The sequence below is a fragment of the Spea bombifrons genome, chromosome 12 (assembly GCF_027358695.1).
Source record: "Spea bombifrons isolate aSpeBom1 chromosome 12, aSpeBom1.2.pri, whole genome shotgun sequence".
Taxonomy (NCBI): Eukaryota; Metazoa; Chordata; class Amphibia; order Anura; family Pelobatidae; genus Spea; species Spea bombifrons.
Window position 1 is genome coordinate 14834465 of NC_071098.1, and position 12480 is coordinate 14846944.

General features: G+C 45.4%; 1 long non-coding RNA gene across 1 annotated transcript; it reads right to left on the reverse strand.

The window, feature by feature from the left end:
- Nucleotides 1-8360: 8360 nt before the first annotated feature.
- Nucleotides 8361-9739, reverse strand: LOC128469937 (uncharacterized). Its single transcript, XR_008346004.1, has 2 exons — nucleotides 9457-9739; nucleotides 8361-9375 (listed from the first exon to the last, which is right to left on the reverse strand). It is a non-coding gene; the product is annotated as an uncharacterized LOC128469937 (long non-coding RNA).
- Between the last annotated feature and the right edge of the window lie 2741 nt (nucleotides 9740-12480).

The window sequence follows — 12480 nt, forward strand, 5'->3', positions numbered from 1 at the left end:
TGGTCATAAATGGGCAAGGCCACTGTCTTAAGCGGGTTAATTAGGAAACCGGAGGCCTCGTGAAATAATTGCAATAAAGTCTTTATTATTATTTTACATCTCTGCTTTCCCTTATATTCCTGCTTTTTGCTCATTTTTACATTAAATTGTACAAGAGTTAATTAACCAAAGAAAAGCCAACAAACTGCGTCCCGAGTTCAGAGGGGACGCAGTCAGTCTGTGACTTTTGGTATCTCTCTTTTAGGGGATTTCTATATGTACATTACATTTATTTATTTCGCGCTAATAACTTCCTTAAAAGTAAAACACATCACACGTCATTATATATCAGACAAAGAATGTTTATTAATGTCTGATACATCGGCTCCTGCAATGCGCCAGCATCGCTCTTAAATCTTATATAGGCTGAAAAAAGACCTGCGTCCATCAACTTCAGCCTTTCCTATATCTGTTCATTTGTTGCTGTTGATCCAAAAGAAGGCAAAAAACCCCCCAGTTTGGCTCTTTCCGATTTTGCACTAACCAGGGGAAAAAAAATCCTTCTTGACCCCAAAGTGTGATGTCACATCACCGCAGCCGCCTTCATGTCGTTGAATCCTGAGACGGGTATGACATCATCAGAGATAGTTTCCTCCTCTCCCCTGTTGATAAGTCCATTGGAATTTCAGAACTTTATTGGTACATTTTGCTGCCTTCCCTACATGGTAACAGGGATTCTGTGACAGCTCCGCCATTTCGTTGATGAGATCATCTATTCTGAATTCTGTATTTAACTTTAGGAGGTCTTTCCTGTTCATAAATCCTACGAGGAAGCCGATCTGCGTGATGGCCTCATTCAGTAGAGGATGGCGAAGTAGGAGATAACGGGACCGGAGCACAAGGAACCGCGCCAGCTCCGAATGCTGCTTTACCAGAGTCTTAAAGATGGATTTCAGATCCATGTTTTGCCCCTGTAGTAGTGTCTGCAGGTCCCCGCAGCCCACAATCGGCAAGCAGTAGTAGAGACAGAACATGCATGCTGAGACAGTCTCAACATCTTTAGACTGAAGCTTCATCAGTAGAGATGTCAAGCAGGTCTTGAACAATTTGACCACTGATTCTGTGAAGTTATCTTGACATTTCCGGGCGAGCTCTCCAAGCAGGAGCATAGATTTCATCTGAATGCTCTCCTTTGCATTGTCCAGGAACCAGCGGCAAAAAGCAATCATTTTGTTAAACTGCTCGCCCATTTCACGTCTGGTCAGGAACCTCACAAACGTTTCCGCCGCTTTCAGAGATTCTCCATCGACGGTCGTGACAAATGGCATGTCACACATGCTATCCACAAACAGTGTCAGGATTGGATGCTTGTATTTTCGGATCAGTTTGTGGGCCCCATTGGCAGCATTCCCAAGAGCCCACAAGGAGAGGGAGCGGATGACAGGATCGGGGTCGGTGGATTTCCTCATCATGGCTTTGATGACCTTTTTAGTTTTCTTCTTGTCCATTACTCCTGGGTAATAAAGGAGCTCTGAAAAGAAGGCAGTGCTGGTCAGGAGATGCATCTGGTGGGACGTCTCCAATAGTGGCAGGAGACTACGGATGACTTCTCCAATGTGTTCAGATCCTGAGGAAACCATGTATTTACTTAACGCTATCACTCCAGCTGGGTGCGTTTGTTCGTCCTTCATCAGCTCGAACCTCTCCATTGTCTTCACATCTGTAAAATCCTTCTGTCTCTTGAAGATGGTCTTGATGGTGTTCACGGCCATGCCACATGGACCGTTCTCTCCAACGTCTGTTCTCCCAATCCTTCTCATAGTTCTGCTAATCAGCCTGATCAGTGCACACAGAAGCTGGGGGAGAATGTCAGCGTCAACAGATGTCTCATCCAGAGCGTTCAGGAGTTCATAGATCGCTGACATGGCCATGACAGAGACGAGATATCTGTGTTTGGGATCAACAGCCGAGTCATAACGTCCCCGGTCAAGTTCTTTGTTTATCTGCTGAAGAAGGACGCGAAGAACTCTGTTGGCTGTTGGTGGGTTTTTGGCCACGGATCTCCATAAAACATGTCTTACCCCAAAACAGGACAGAGGGTTTTGAAGTACAACCTCAGTGACATCTTCTGGGTGGAGGATGGAGAAGGAGGATATCACCTGACACAGTGAAAGGATCACCTCCTCCTGATTAGTGTCACTGGGTTCTGTGCACGGAATGTCCATTGTTATTTCACCTTGTAAAGTCCGCTGCAATTCTAGATTGCGCAAAGGTGAAATGTGTAGGAATCCCGACTCGCACGATGTCTGATAAAAAGTCTTTGTAAATCTCTCTGAGAATTTGCTAAACAGCAAGAGTCACCTGCAAGCACCGAGTCGTGTCTGCAAATGAGACCCTGGCTGGCTGCGTATCCTAGATAAGCTAACCTGCATTATGACATCACTGCCTCTGTGACATCACTGCCTCTGTGACATCACTGCCTCTGTGACATCACTGCCTCTGTGACACCACTGCTGGAAGCTTGCTTTCACAAACATGTCAGATTCGTTCTGAACAGCAAGCTGATGAATGCGCCAATCGCTACTTATTAATGTCGTTACAGCTCAGTACAGGCTAGAAATGTACGGCAGAAACGTTTTTTACATATAAATAAAACCCATACGTCTGCTTATTCTGCCCAAGAGGACATGTAATAGGGCAGGAGAGTGGGAAAGGGGCGTGGTGTTTATGTAATTTGCGTATGGAAAGGCAAAGGGGAGAGAGGGGGTGTGGTTAGTATGTAAATTGAGTATGGAAAGGGGAAGGATAAAGGGGGTGTGGTTAGTATGGAAAGGGGCAGAACACAACATTTTGCTGCTAATTATTCAAACAACCATAATATATAGTGAAAAAGAAATAATTATTAAAAATACTCACAAAGGCACAAATAAAGAGACTGATGAGCTCTTGTGGAGTCCGGTTACCCTCAGGCAGAAAATGATGATGGTGATGGCCGTTATAACCCTCCACCAGAGTTGCAAAAACAAACCCCTCTTCTCCCGGGAGACGGATCCACTTCAGCCCACTCCTTAATTCTCAGTTACAGTTGCTTCTGTATATGCAGGGTTGCAGTGTACGGGACCTGATTGGTGGGTATTAGAGTGATTGGCTATCGCAGTGATCCGATCACTAGCCGCGTCCTATTGCTCTCCCCCTTCCTCTCCTCTGTGGAGCAGAGAAAGAGACAGACCCGAGATACATTGTATCAGCCAGAGATTCCCAACCAAATCAAGCTTTTAACCCCTTCCTGAATAAATGAATAAGCATGTCGCAGAGATCCTGGTGAAAGCTCTGGTGTTTAGAGCTCATACATGGAAAATATACTTGGTGGTGGAGGGGTTAAAGGCAGTTATTTTGCTGTTATTCTTTCCGGTGCTTTAATATAACCGCGACCGTTTGTCTGGAGAAGGTGATGGGTGCAGTGGCCCCCCGCGGCCCCTGTATGTTAGGATTATACTGAGGTTTTTGGGTTCTCTGCATTTTGGTTTTGGGGTTTTGTCCGCATCTAAAGAAGCCTCCTCTCCCTTTTTTTTGATTTCTGTGATGAGCTACACGTGTGGCGCTGTGGCTCGGTTGGATAAAGCGTCCTTCTAGAAAACAGGAGATCCTGAGTTCAAATCTCAGTTGTGCCTCGTTATGTTTTGTGCTTAACAGAAAGGGTAGTAGGTACATGGAATTAAATAATGGTGGAGGCGTGCACAAAACATGTGAGAAAACTGTGATAAAGAATTTGTAATTTTAGACCAGTCTTGGTTTATTGTGGTGAACGGGCAGATTCTTAGGGTTTTTACCCCAGTCTCGAGGTATCGGGTGAAAGGGCAGATTCTTGGGGTTTTTGGCCCAGTCTCAGTGTATTGGAGGGGGGGGTTAATGATATCTGAGCATCCTCACTGGTTCTTTTCTCTCTGTTATATCACAGCTGGAATCCCTGCTTGAATACAGGTGACTTCATTCACAATATCCTGAGGTTAGGGTTTCAATAAGGTCCATCAGAGAATCATTTGGCTGCCACCATTAGTGAGTCTCTATAGCGGAAGAGACTAATAAAGGGTTAATGTTCGGGGGCTTTAAGGTGAGATCATTTGGAAAGTTTCGGGGTACGGCTCTCCTGAGTTCATGTGAGGAGATCATGAAAGCCTTTCAGTGGGTGTGAAAGCCTGAATTTAACCCTTCGTGGGTCATCATAATGTGTTTAGCCCCCCTTTTCTTGATCTGCTATTTCCGCGATGCTCTGCCATGAGTACATGCGCGCCTTTTATTTTAGGATGCTGGCTGAGCATTTTGTGATTTGTGCTTCCACCTGGCAAAATACAACCTCCGCAAATTCATTGTCTGAACGTTAAATGATTGGTTCGTTAACTTAGGGCAGGATGAGTTTTATCTGCTCCAGGTGGGATCATTTCCAGGTGATTGTGATTATTTGCCCCAGGTGGGGCAGAGGCAGGTGCTGGGAGGGGTATATACAGGCCTGTTCTGTGCTCTCCCTCATTGTCTTGTGGTCAGAATGGGGCATTGGGTTAGACAGAGTTGCCCGGCTCTGGTGGTCCTGCTCTTTGGGCCAGTGTTTGCCGTCTCCAGTCAGCAGGTCCTGGCCAGGAACCGGCGTCAGTGGGACCATTGGAGGAGCGGATCTCAGCCTTGGTCTGGTTGGGGGTCTGTTAGACAGTATGGCGGGGTGGTCGGTCAGCCCAGGCAGCTGCAGGCCTCTGGAGAGCATCCTATCAGCGTGCGTTGTATGGAGGACAGGATGGAGGTGTCTGTGAACAGGGATCTGTATAGAAATGGGAGGCTGGTGAAAGCCTCTGATCTGAGCCTCGGACCCAGACCGTGTAAACCCAGCTCCGAGAGCACAGGGACTACAGTGATCTTCCAGTATGGGCTGCAGGAGTGCGGCAACACCTTACAGGTGAGGCTGGGGTGGTGGGGAGCCCTGTGGGGTACAAGTCACTTAGGCTGAGGAACTCTCGAGAGAAGGCTGCTGACGGGTTCCTCTTGGTATTGAATCTCTTGAAACTGGATTAAGGTTATTTGAGATCTTCAAGGGCGGCTCTTCCAATACGGTATGGATTGGGTGTAATGATTCAGAAAGTTACCCTTTACCTTAGTCGTAGGCATGAATACCAACAAGACTTCTGTCTAGGGGCGCTTGTAACGATCGGTCTTAATGACTCGGGAAAACAAAAAATAACAAATACAAAATAATAGTGTAATATGGTAAGACACTTGGGAACTTAAGGATAAACTTCAACTGTTGCACTCACAATGTGTATGAGTCATTCAGGCTTCCAAATGCAAAACTCCTTGGTATGTGTGTCAGTTCATCAACCCCACGGACATAGAAGAAAATAAATATATCCACCATAGGATGATATCTTTCAAAACTAGTACATGCGCAGTAATGGGTTGCACTCGCACTCGGATATATCAAGCATCTCTGGTGTATTTCTTGGAGTTGCAGTGGTTTCTGGTGTGTTTCCTGATGTGGATCCGGGACTCAGCCCTCACGATAAATCAGGGGGAAAAAACACTTTGCATATAATAACAAATGCTATACGATGACAGGTATAAAAATGTTAAAAAAAACTACAGGATAAAAAGCAGGTAAAATTGAAGTATAGGCCAAAATGGTGATCCTCGATGCGTTTCACCACTGTGTGGCTTCCTCAGGTTTGTTCAGGCTCTGTTGTGTTCTTTCTTTTATGTTCCCTCTGGCGTCCCGCGTGCGTCTTTTTCGTTCCGTGCGTCTTTTTCGTTTTGTGATGTGGCGTCATCGCGTACTGCTTGTGAACGGTCCGTGAGTGCATGTAGCGATGTGTTGATCTTCTTCTGTATCTCTCTTTTAGTGATGTCCAGATCATGAACGAATCGTTCATTTGATCCGAATCTTTTTAGTGATCCAGATGAATCGGTTCAGTAGACTGAACGATTCATTTGTAGCAGTTCAGTCTGTGAATCATGCAGTTGTAACAGGTTACAGCTCATTCATTCAGAGGAACGATGACTCAGTCATAGTGTCGTTCAATGATTCAAATGATTCGAATCTTACAGGGATTCGAATCATTCAGAGAATCTCACCATACTTTTATAAATAAATACATTAATAATCACTGCCCCCCGGATTTACATTCCCCTTTACCTCTAACTGCACCTTAAGTTAACTTTATTAAATTAAATTAACCCATAACACCCATCAACCATGACTGCCCCTAAAATTAACCCTTAACACCCCATTAAGCATAACTGACCCTAAATTAACCCTAGACACCCCATCAACCATAGCTGCCCCTAAATTAACCCTAGACACCCCATCAATCATAACTGCCCCTAAATTAACACTAAAGACCCCATCAACCATACCAATTTATTAGGTAATTTATCTGGAGTACATGCAATTAATTTAGGGCCAGTTATGGTTAATGGGGTATTTAGGGTTAATTTAGGGGCAGTTATGGTTGATGGGGTGTTAAGGGTTAATTTCGGGGCAGTTATGGTTGATGGGGTGTTTAGGGTTAATTTCGGGGCAGTTATTTTTAATGGGGTGTTTAGGGTTAATTTAATAAAGTTAACTTAAGGTGCAGTTGGAGTTAAAGGGGAATGTAAATCCTGGGGCCAGTGATTATTAATGTATTTATTTATAAAAGTATGGCGATATTCTCTGATGTTTCGAATCCCAATGAAGGCAGAGAGTCGTTCAAAGATTCTGATCTTACAAGTGATCCGGATCACTGTCAGATTCGGATCCCTGGCAGATCCGAATTTTTGAACTACTCTCTGCCTTCATTGACATCGCTTGAGTAGGCAGGCAGGCGGGTTCATTGACTAACGAAAGGGGCGGGGCCAATTGTTAGTGTGCCTGCACGGAGGGACTGGGAAATAGTAACTCCTGCGAGTCACACTGAGTGATCCGAAGATTCGGATCATGAATCGGATCATTTCAGTGAACGAGTCGAAATGATCCGATTCACTTTAATGATCCGAACTTCCCATCCAATATACATTTTGACAATTGTTAACCCACCCAGCTAAATGGTGTGTCGCATACATGTTTGGCTGAACACATCTCCATGCATGCAACATACTCTCCTCCTTCACTGCATGATGGATCGCTCCGGCCCCCGTGCACGTGTGTATACTATGTTGCCATTGATTTCAATGGGAACACTTTCCTGCCACTGACTGCTTTAAACAGTCAAGATAAAGGGAAAGGGTCAAAAGGAGGACAGCACCGGGAGTTAAATCTAATGCTAGTGGAAACGGGAAGGCAGCAGACAAGTTATGTGGTGAGAAAGTTAGTCTGTAGAGGTGTTCTGGATGGATTGGGTTGGCGAAAAGCAAGTGAGGAGGCAGAAGGGAGTTTCAGTAATCTGGACAAACTATCAAGAGAATACATTATTATTATTTTGCAAAGAAATTTGCTCTCAGGTGGGGCAGGATTTGGTAAGAGACTGTCACCCAGTTAAGCGACTCCAGGACAGTGAACTTTGTCTGTTGAGCATACTGAGAAATTCAAGAGCAATGGTGATATCGGAACAGGTAGAGAGGGGGGGGGGTAACTAGAAACTCAGTCTTGGAGATGATCGTATCATGGAGGGCATCTTACTATTTCAGAAAGACGGTGAAGTAAGTTGTGAGAGGATGAGTGATCAGGAAATAAAAGTTAGTGTTATCAGAGGCAGTTGAAAGCATTGAGCAGGCATCCCAGACCTGAAGGACACCAGAGTAAGAGGAATAACTTCCAGAAAAGGAGACACTAAAAAAAAAAAGGTATGGTCAGAGAGGTAGGATTCAGACCACAGAGATAGCCATGTTGCGGATGCCACAAGAACAAAAAGTTTGCAAGAGAAGGTGTGATCAACAACCCTGATTAGTTTCTCCTGCAGGTAGAAGTGAACGGGCATATCGTTTTTACTTTGTTGGAAGAAATCCCACTGGCATATACCAGGTCCTCCAAGCCCATCTTACAGAAGTTATTGCTCGTCACTAATGCGCTGCAAAGCCAGGGTGTTAAAACTACAACTTACCTGCAAATACAGTTTATGTAATGGATTTCTGTTGGATATGTAACTTATCCCATGTTCAGGATAGCTGTTAGTTTAACCTGCAAACACCATTGGAACCCACCCAGCAGGGTCATTGATACTTCACAATGTATTAGAGATTGTAGTCTTAAAATGGTGGGCCAGCACAAGAACAGTTAGGGATTACAATACAGCATTCCATCCGTAAAGTGGAATTCATCAGGTAACGTAGTCAGGGATGATCTATTTAGTTATACAACAGATCAGGCAAAATGTTACATTTGCCAAGGCCCTCAACATTAAACAGAACAAACATACAATGGATTAGGTAAGATCTGCATTTTATTTGGACAGGTATGAAAAGAAAAAACAAGAATACTACAGCTAACATTTATAGCGTTCCTGTCCTAACATAACCCCACCAAGCCAAACCAGGATTACTGCTGGACACATTGCATATCACCTCTGCAATGTCAGACATATTACGGATTTATTTTTAATTATTTTAGGCAGAAAGTCTGCATGCAACAGTCTTAAGCATAGCAGATAAATGTTCCTGAGATAGCAACATTATAAATAAAACACACATTCATAAATTTGAATAAGAAAATACAATTGAAAATACTTGGCTTTTCTATCGTCTACTGCAGTTTAACATTTACCATTCTGCCAAAGTATAGAGAAAGTTCCAATGTTCTAGAGATTCAGGTGTGATCTGCTGTCTTGAGCGTACACATGCGCTATATTTTCACTGCAGCATCTATATACCAAAATAGGGAAGGTGTTTTCCTTGCCTGTGTATAACAGATTTGTTTTACACTGAAGAACATTCAGAACAAATTGTGTTAACATAAAAAATGGCCCATGATGGCCTTCTCAAAATGAGCTATAAAGCTGCGGTCCCTAGTCAGGTCTTCAAAACTCACTTGACTGTGCAGGTTTTCAGAAAAGCCTTTCCAACGCTCAGGTTGCTCTTTAAAGAACAGTCATTTTTAGCACAACTATTAAGAACGGGACACACTTGCAGAATTATACTTTGTGTGACACTCTGCAGAGGTGCCAAGTCCTTTCCTTTTCCAAGATATCCCATGCTAACCAGGTCACATTTGTAGTCAATTCAGCTGAGAACTCATTGAAACCAACAAGAGAAACCTCAGACGTTCTTCTGGTTTGGTGTTCCTTGGACATGATGTCCGAGTCCCAAGAGGTGTACTTAACATTCATTCTGATCATATCCCTCTGTTTTCATGTCATTAAGCCCCAGGTCTTCATTCTGTTCAAATGTCCTCTCATAGCTTTCTATGGTCATCTCTGGATCCTGCTCAGGAGCATATACATTCTGCAAGATACAAATGATGGCAAATGTTACCAGAAATGTGCATTAATGCATTTTCATAACTGGGGGATGCATTTGGGTTACCTGTAGGTAGCTGTTCCCAGCAGGATCATCCAAAATTAGGTGGGCTTTTAGCTGTCCCTCTAGAATCTAGATAGAAGAAAATCAGGCTCTTTCAATTGATACACGATGGGGTTGTCGTATTAAAAAAGGCATCTTAACGTTTATAAATCATTACATAATAGACTCCAACTTTTGCATGGAAAACTCAGACATTTCTCTTCCTCCTTCCCATCAAGCAACTGCGGCGACACTGGTTAAGCAGTAGCCCCCTGCTAGCCACCATCTTGACACAAGCACTAACCTGTCCTACTCTCCCACCCCTCTGTTCATTATACCGTATTGGCTCGAATATAGGCCGCACTTTTCCCCCCCATTTTAAGTCTTTAAAGTGGGGGTGTGGCCTATATTCGGGGTCTAGCGCCCGACGCCCGGGACATGCAGTTCCGGGCGCCGGGCAGGCAGCGGAGTTAGGATGCAGATCCCTCGCAGCGGTGCAGGGGACCTGTATCCTACTCTCTGATACGCTGACAGCCTCCCCTACCAGCACTTCCCACAGGGAGGGGTGCCGGCACGGGAGGTTGTCTAAGTGCATCGTGCGGACGGTCACCGGCTGCGGCGATGCGGTTAAACAGCCTCCGCTGCCGGCACGTCTGGACGATGTGCTTTAACAATCTCCCTTGCCGGGAATTTACCTCTGCCCCCAAGAATTACCAGAGCAGACTCCCAGGTGTCTTGCGGGGCCGGCGGGGGACATCTACGCAATACACGTATACAACGTCCAGTGCCGGCACATCCGCTGAGTGCCGGCACATCCGCTGAGTGCCGGCACATCCGCTGAGTGCCGGCACATCCGCTGAGTGCCGGCACCGGAAGTTGTATACGCATATTGCGTAGATGTCCCCCACATTCAGGAGGATTCATCCTCAGCCTTCAGATCCCCGAGACCCCGTCCAGACACGCTGCAGTTCATGGTGAATGCTTTCAGGTTTACTGGGACTGATACCTCTGTGGTAAGTATCTCTGAAAGTTTGATCTCCTGGGTCTATACCTCCTTTAGGTGTCTCTAATGTCCTTCTGGATCTAGATCTACATCACCTGTAACCTGAGAGCTGCTGCAGAAAAGCAGGTCCCAGATCCACTAAACAAGGCCTGTTCCTACAGCAAATCCACCAACAGGTGAGCACGGTAATGCTGTTTGGCCTAGAATATGGAATCCATTTAAGAAAAAGAGGTCCTGACTATAAAACATGGACAATGGAGGCAACTGTTACATCTGTAGACATAAAAGAATGTTTGTAACCTCCACATCTAATTACCCTGAGTATCGGGGCTCATAATTTGATAACCCAGCTCCTGATCTACTGTCCAGTTGGTACCAAACTAGTGTAATTTATACAACTTCTATGGGTCAAACGGGTTAATTAAAACTCTTATGGATAGCATCTGAGTGATGCTCGGTCTGCCGGTCTTGGTTTGTTAATGACTCCCATGTTGTCTCCTCAGCTGGTCAGCTCTTGAAGGCTCCAATGATATCTGCAGATGCTGTGACACCGGTACCTGCACCACTCCAGCTCCGTTCAGACCCAGGAGACCTTGGAAAAGGGAGGCTGCATCTGGTGAGTGCAGAATCTGTACTACAACCCCGTCAGCTACTCCATGAAACCTCCATTCTTATCCATTCCAGATGTGATTGGAACGGCAAGGGCGATTAAAAAATGGATCTAGTAGAACAAAGTAGAGGACTGCATTGGGAGGCGGGTCCCGCGGGCGCGGGCGGTCTTGCTGGGGGTAGTCAGGCACTGTACCTGCGGGTCCCGGTAATCCCGCGCAGTCCCGCAAGGATGCCTTCTCGCTGCTCCATTACAGTGTCTCCTATCTTGCTCCGCCCAGGAACAAGATGGAGTCACGTGATGTGACGTCACTTCCTGTGACTCCGCCTTGTTCCTGGGCGGAGCAAGAGAAGAGACGCTGTGAGGGAACGACTCGAGGGCAGCCTTGCGGGACTGCGCGAGAAATCTGGTAAGGAGGCGGGCGGAATTGGCCACAAATGTGGCGGGAGCGGCCACAAATGTGGCGGGAGCGGAACACCCACATTGCGGGAGCAGGATTAAAAAAGCAGTCACCCGCAGGGCTCTAGAACAAAGCACATAGTATTCCTCCTGTAGCTTGATACTGGCCAGAGTGATCGCCTGGTTGGTTGAACAAGGGCAGCTCTGTGGACATGGATGTCTGGTTAGGACAGATATCACATATTGCAAGATCACCTACATTTGATGCTCAATGTCTGTTGCCAATGCTAAACGGGCTCCGAATGGGTGCTCGTCTTTGTAATGACAGGCATATGTTTACCCTCCACATCCCCTCATCCTCTACTCATTAGGAATAGTTGGGTCAAAACAGGTATAACTCTCTTCCTCCATGGATTAGTTATCCTTTTCCGCACAATGCGTTGGGCAGAATACAAGGAGGGGGAATTATATCTTGGTATCTGTGTGCGATTGCAGGAAGCATCAATTATGAGGGATGGGTGAGCGCTTTACAGGTTTTATTGAACTTGCATGCCCTCGTCGCTAATTCGCAACATTTAAAGCTGCAAACACCCAACAGCCCGGGCAAATGTCTGCTAAATTAGTGAATCTGCTATTTTTGTGTGCTGGTAAGTCGTAGCAGTTGAGTCTGATGAGGGGAGTTGAGGATTATCCTATGTGAACGCTCTACTTTTTTAGTGAATAGACGCAAATTAAAAAATCCCTCTGGGCTGGAGCTATAACCAGAAAATGCTAGATCGGAATTTCAGCCAAGTTATCAAACTAAAAAGCAAAATATCTTTTAACCAAGCAGGGCTTTCTTTTGGGGTCTAACTGATGGGAATCTTGTTTACTATGAATAAATATCACTAGGACTGTACCGGTGTGTTTTTATTCCAAATATTCCTTCACCTATCCAGCATTGAAACCAAGTAAGACTCCTTAAAATCCCACTTCCCTCAATATCTACGAGAAAGCCGATCTGCGCGGTGGCCTCACCGATGTTTTGCCCCTGTAG